This window comes from Lissotriton vulgaris, chromosome 12, assembly GCF_964263255.1.
Source record: "Lissotriton vulgaris chromosome 12, aLisVul1.2, whole genome shotgun sequence".
In the NCBI taxonomy this organism is placed as follows: Eukaryota; Metazoa; Chordata; class Amphibia; order Caudata; family Salamandridae; genus Lissotriton; species Lissotriton vulgaris.
Window position 1 is genome coordinate 722282908 of NC_141700.1, and position 6702 is coordinate 722289609.

The 6702-nt window shown below is 47.2% G+C and overlaps 2 non-coding genes across 2 annotated transcripts; both read right to left on the minus strand.

Annotated features, from left to right (window-relative positions):
- Positions 1-1590: 1590 nt before the first annotated feature.
- On the minus strand, positions 1591-1664 carry TRNAI-AAU (transfer RNA isoleucine (anticodon AAU)). The gene has a single exon. It is a non-coding gene; the product is annotated as a tRNA-Ile (tRNA).
- A 1515-nt stretch (positions 1665-3179) lies between these two features.
- Positions 3180-3250, minus strand: TRNAG-GCC (transfer RNA glycine (anticodon GCC)). The gene has a single exon. It is a non-coding gene; the product is annotated as a tRNA-Gly (tRNA).
- Between the last annotated feature and the right edge of the window lie 3452 nt (positions 3251-6702).

Here is a 6702-nt window from a genome sequence, read left to right on the forward strand (position 1 = left end):
GTGAAAGGGTGAATGTATGGATGGATGAGTAAAAGGGGTAGATGGACAAAAGGATGAATAGATGAGTGAAGAAGTGAAAGGGTGGATGGATGAGAGAACGGATGGATGGATGAGTGAAAGGATGGATGAATAATAGGATCAATGGATGGAATAAATGAATGGATGAGTAGATGGATGGGTGGATGGTGCATGATGGATGGATGGATAGATGGATAAGTGAAAGGGGGATGGAGAGAGAAAGGGAGGATGAATGACTGAAAGGGTGAATGGGTGGAAGGATAAGTGACTGGGTGGATGGATGAGTAAGTGAATGAATGAATGGCTGGATGGGTGAAAGGGTAAATGGCTGGATGGATGAGTGAATAGATGGATGGGTGAAAGAGTGGATGGATGACTGTACGGATGGATGGGGTGAAAGGGTGGATAGATGAATAATGGATGGATGACTGAAAGGGTGGATGGAGGGATGGATGAGTGTAATGATGGATGGAAGGATATATGGTGGATAGGTTTGCAAATGGTTGAATATGTTTGGCTATATATGGGCACATAGATGAAAGGACAGAATGAATGGTGAAAGACTGAATAATAGATAAAAGAATGATTACACCTTGTAGCACCCATTATCTTAAGTAGCATTTCCTATACATTGACTTTCACGTTAATATGAGTCATTGTCTCTATATAATGTGTGTGATGTAACGCACTCTGGAACCCTGCCCTACATAATTGGGATGAGTAACACTATAAGAGAAATAAATACACATGAGAGACTGTCTAAGTGAGGATGAGGGGCACCATTGAAGGGTGATAGCAAGGCAGGACTGGCCGGATTGGGCAGCGGGTGTTTCCCTGGGAGGCTGGAAAGGGGGGGGGGGGGGGCGGTTTTGTTACAGGGGCTGGCACTCCAAAGTTCCTTATATATCTAGTAGTTTTCAATCAACAATAAAAGCGGCTTCACTTATATTCAGGTGTGGTTCACCATTGTCTGGTGATTAATGTACCTGCTGGAGTGAGATGCGAATTTTGAATTGTCTAAGGCAGCAAGCTGCAGCCATACTGAAAAACCGTGAAGTGCACGATTGTCTCAACCTAATATAAACCTATTTTGACTTGTACTTAGATGGTTGTCTATTTACTTATATACATACTATTGCGCGACCACCTCTGACGTATCTGTAAAACTTACCTTTTGTCCCGAAGTTTTGTCCTGAATTATGAGCTTTTGTCCTGAATTTTTGTCCTGAATTTTGACCCTTTGTCCTGAATTTTTACACTCATCGTCTTGAATTTGCACCTGTGCCAGTTGGTCACCCTATGGACGAAGTGCTTTACCTACGTTAAACCAAACGAGAGTGCAACGATTATAAAGGGCACCAACATAGACCAGGAAGTTGAATGATTCGGAACTAACCCATGTGCTCTTTCTTTCACCCCTGTGCGAGGAGCCGCCCCTCTCCGAGAGAAATATGAACTTTAGACACCGTCCCCGGCTCAAAAAGTAACCTTTGAGAGACCCATGAAACATGGAAGAGGCTGGGATCGGAGGGAGGGGGCTATTATTTTACAAATATAAAAGTTAAAAGGAATTGGCCAGTACGGGGATCGAACCCGCGACCTTGGCGTTATTAGCACCACGCTCTAACCAACTGAGCTAACCGGCCACGATGCAGCCGTGAGTGACATGTAGTTACTCAAATTGAGAGATAGAAGATACAAATCCTGGTGACTATTGTGTGTTTTTCAATCAATATATCACATTTTGTATTGTTACCCCCATTTTGTCAAAACAAAGAAAACCCATTGTGGAATTTCCACCTTTCAAGCTCAGCCTTTCAATGAATTCACAGCCCACTCTTACCTCCCTGCTGTGACATGCGCGAGGTTACAATGTGACTCCAAGCCATGAGGGATGCAGTGATCCACTCCTGGAATTTAATTTGTTATCCTAATGCATGTTGGGAGTTGAAGTCCTGGTCCCTCACTTCATTTGTTCCAATTGAAATCACACACCTGAAGCATCGCATGTAAAGGAAAAGCTTTGAACATGAGCGATGTTTCCATCCTGACGTGGAGTTACGTGGTACTTTTATAGGTGTGGCACCGCACTGAGTGAGTACATGGTACGGTGCAGGTACATATGACATCATCTGCCGGTGCTGCACGACCATTTCTGGACCCCTGATGACGAGTTCCTTCTCTGGGTGGTGGGTGAGGACAGTGCATTCAATGATTTCTGTGCTGCTTTACTTGTCTCTAGGCATTGGGGGATGTGCGTGGTTATTGGTGTGGGTTCTGGCTCAGGGTGTGGCCCAGGGATGTGGTACGAGGAGGGTGAACCTGTAAAGATCGGGTGCAGGTCACCCAGGCTGTGTTTCCAAGATCTGCTCCAGCTCGGTATTAGTCTGTATCAAGGCTGGTGCTTTCTATTCAGAGTACCTATTTGCTCGTGAGAAGTGCTGGTACTCTTCCATTAAATGTATTGCTGGTACTATCCCAATGTAAAGGGATAGGACCAGCACTTCTCAGAACTGTTTTGGCGCTTTTAATGGGAGAGTACATCCCTTCTCAGCACCTCTCCAGTGCTTTTAATTGGATAGTACCAGCACTTCTCAGCACTGCTCCGGTGGTTTTAATGGGAGAGTACAGCACTTCTCAGCACTGCTCCAGTGACTTGAATATGAGAGTACTAGCACACCGCGGTAGCAAACTGGTACTCTGGGAGAATGAGTGCTTATCTGCGCGTTTATATTTCCATTCAAAGTTTGAGTGAGATCTCTCGCAGGTTCAGTGTCTTGGGTCCTCTATACGTCTAAGCACGTTTGCGGAGTCATCCCGCGTTTACACAAACCTTCGTGATTTTGTTACTTTTCTTACAAAAATGAGTTCAGTCATCTCAGTAAGAGACGGGGTCCAGGGGAAGAAAAATCTGCGAGGTTGCTGCACTGTGCTTTACACACATTTAAACCTGACACGTGGCATGGAGAATGGAATTTTCGAAACAACTCTGAAAGTTTATTTGAGGAAAATATTCCACGCAGCTAGTAACCCTTCCAAAGAAATAGGAAACCTAGAGACAATATTTCAAAATCGTATAGCCCAACTTTATATCAAAATTCTAAGACAAATCTTAATACTTCAGAAATCAGTAAATAAATACTCACTCAAAAATGTGCAGATGCATTGGCCGGGAATCGAACCCGGGCCTCCCGCGTGGCAGGCGAGAATTCTACCACTGAACCACCAATGCTTCGCTGGATGCATGAGAGGAAACTGCATACAAATATAATAAATGTGAAAGGGAACACTGTTTATATTGTTTGCTGTTAATACTAGTCTATGCCTAGAGCTGACAAGAGCACAGGGGGTTACTGTAGAGCACCCAATGCTTCACATGAAGAGAGCGGCTATGATGCTCACATGTAGTATGTAATCGGTTCTATCTGAAACCCACACCAATGCTTCCATAGTACATATGAGTCTCAGAGACACCGAAGATAATCAAACTTGACCAGTGCAGATGCTGTATCTTTAGATGTAGTCAACGGTAAATCACCCGGGCTGTACCTGAACCTGACAGAAACAAAGATGCTGCACAGGACAACCGATGCCGGAAATGAAGAGAAGTGACAGAACTGACATCCTCAGGCGATGAAAAGACAATGATTTCTTTACTGAACAGAGACAAGCACCAAAACCAATAAATATATCTAAATGGCAAAACATAATACAAGTAAGGACTTGGAAGAAGACAGAGCACAGAGGAATAGCTAAGGGTTAAAACTCGCGAAAGGGGCATTAGTGATGAATCTGGAACAATAAAGTCACCATTGAGGGTGAGGGAGGCGCGGCCGGTGGTCAGTGTTGTGTGCTGGGGTAATGAGCACTTTGGGCGGCAGGCTGGCCGAACGCTGCAGCACGGGTGCAGGTAGCGCTCAGAGCAGTGACTCAGTCCGGCACACGAGTATTAGTCGGAAGGGACATGTGCGAGCGCACGTCCTCCTTTTATTCATCCCCGCAGGCCACGCCTGGCCTGCGGATGTAGGGATGCGTGTGTGCGTGCGGCAACTAGACCGTTGCTATCATTACATCCCTATCCAACTATACATTTTTTTCAACAAGGAATGAAAACAGTCCTGTATTGCAAAACAGTTCAAACAAAAATGCCTAGGTACTTGCGTGTCCCTTGATGACAGCTTCAGGGTCTCAGCAGGCAGGCATAGTCTTTTAGCTTCTGACTCAGTGGTGGGTTGGGCCTCAGGTTGTATCGCCGGGCATTGGCCCTACCACCGTCAGTACCTTGATAAGTGTCTCTGACCTTGGCCGGCGGTGTTTGAGACACCGGTGCGGACTCAGGCCCCTCCGCATGGCCCTCTAGAGGTGCATTGTCTTCTTCTTCAGGAGTCGTCTCCCCGTGTAGCTCGTTATCTCTCTCCACTACCTCCGGGCATTGCCTGGATCCCGGTGGTATGGCCTTGAACCACGAGGCATTTCTTGATACTTCCTCTTCCCCTTTCTGGGCGGTGACCATGGTGCCCTTTGTTGACGTTACTGTCCAGGTGCCCGGCTCATATCGAGTTTGGAACTTCCCCCCGGGGCGTCTGTTTCTTATGATTACTCTAGTCCCCGGGCATAGGCTACTAGGGGTGGCTCTCCTGCACCGGCTGGCTCTTTGGTTTCCTAGTCGTCTCCGTTCCTGAGCTTCTTCGGCGGCAACTGGAGATGGGGTCCAGCCCGCTGCATTGGGGAGAAGGTCTCTCCGTGCTCCTTGGAACATGAGGGTCCATGGGCTACTTTGTGTGGTGCAGTGAGGGGTGCCTCTGTATTCCCTCAGGAATTCATGTAGTCTCTGCTCGGGGTCGGCCTGTTCCACCATTGCTATCCGGAATACCTTGTTGAGGTTGTGTGTGTGGTTGTGTGTGTGTGTGGTTGTGTGTGTGTGGGGATGTGTGTGTTGTGTTTGTGGTTGTGTGTGGGTTTGGTTGTCTGTGGTTGTGTGTGCTTGTGGTTGTGTGTGTGGTTGTGTGTGGTTGTAGTTGTGTGCGTGTGTTTATGAGTGTGTGGTTGAGTCTGTGTGGTTGTGTGTGTGGTTGTGTGTGTGGTCGTGTGGTTGTGTCAGTGGTTGTGTGTATATGTGGTTGTGTGTTGTGTGTGTGGTTGTGTGTGTGGTTGTGGTTGTGTTTGTGGTCGGGTGAGGTTTTGTGTGTGTGGTTTGTGTGTGGTTGTGTGTTTGGTTGTTTGTGGGGTTGTGTGTGGTTGTGATTGTGTGTGTGGTTTGTGTGTGTGGTTGTATGTGTGGTTGTGGTTGTATGTGTGGTTGTGTGTGGTTTTGTGTGTGTGGTTGTGTGTGTGTGGTTGTATGTGTGGGAGTGGTTGTGGCCGTGTGTGTGTTTGTGGTTGTGTGTGTGCAGTTGTGTGTGTACTTGTGTGTTGTTGTGGGGTTGTGTGTGGTTGTGTGTGTGTGTGTGGTTGTGTGTGCATGGTTTTGTGTGTGGTTGTGTGTGTGTGGTTGTATGTGGGGTTGTGGTTGTGTGTGTGGTTGTGTGTGGTTTTGGTTGTGTGGGTGGTTGTGTGTGTTGTGTTTGTGGTTGTGTGTGTGGGTGCATGTGTGGTTGGGTGTGTGTGGTTGTGTGTGGTTGTCTGTGTGTGTGTGGTTGCATGTGTGGTTGTGTGTGGTTGTGAGTGTGTGGTTTAGGTTGTGTGTGTGGTTGTGTGTGTGGCTGTGTATGTGGTTGTGTTTGTGTGTGAGGTTATGTGGTTGGATATGGTTGTGTGTAAGTGCGGTTGGGTGTGGTTGGGTGTGTGTGTGGTTGTGTGTGTGGTTGTTTGTGTGTGTGGTTGGGTGTGCTTGTGTATGGTTGTGTGTCTGGTTGTGTGTGTGGTTGTGTATGTGGTTGCATGTGTGTGGTTGTGTGTGTGGGTGTGAGTGTGTGGTTTTGGTTGTGTGTGGTTGTGTGTGTGGTTGTGTATGTGGTTGTGTTTGTGTGGGGTTATGTGGTTGGGTGTGGTTGTGTGTATGTGTGGTTGGGTGTGGTTGGGTGTGGTTGTGTGTGTGGTTGTGTGTGTGTGTGGTTGTGTGTGGTTGTTTGTGTGTGTGTGGCTGGGTATGTTTGTGTGCGTGGTTAGGTGTGCTTGTGTGTGTGTTGTGTGTGGTTGTGTATGGTTTTGTGTGTCTGGTTGTGTGTGTGAATGTGTATGTGGATGGTTGTGGGGTTGTGTGGTGGGGTGTGGTTGTGTGTATGTGTGGTTGTGTGTGTGGGTGTGTGTGTGGTTGTGTGTTTGGTTGTATGTGTGGTTGTATGTGTGGTTGTGGTTGTATGTTCGATTGTGTGTGTGTGGTTGTGTGTGTGTGGTTGTGTGTGGTTGTGTGTGGGTCTGGTTGTGTCTGTGGTTGTGTGTGTGGTTGTGTGTGTGGTTGTGTGTGTGGTTGTATGTGTGGTTGTGTGTGTGGTTGTGAGTGTGGTTGTGAGTGTGGTTGTGTGGGTGTGGTTGTGTGGGTGTGGTTGTGTGGGTGTGGTTGTGTGGGTGTGGTTGTTTGTGTGGTTGTGTGTGTGGTTGTATCTGTTGTTGTGGTTGTGTGTGTGGTTGTGTGTGTGTGTGGTTGTGTGTTGTGTTTGTGGTTGTTGTGTTTGTGGTTATGTGTGTGGTTTGGTGTGGTTGGGTATGTGTGTTTGTGTATGTGGTTGTGTGTGTGTGGTTGTG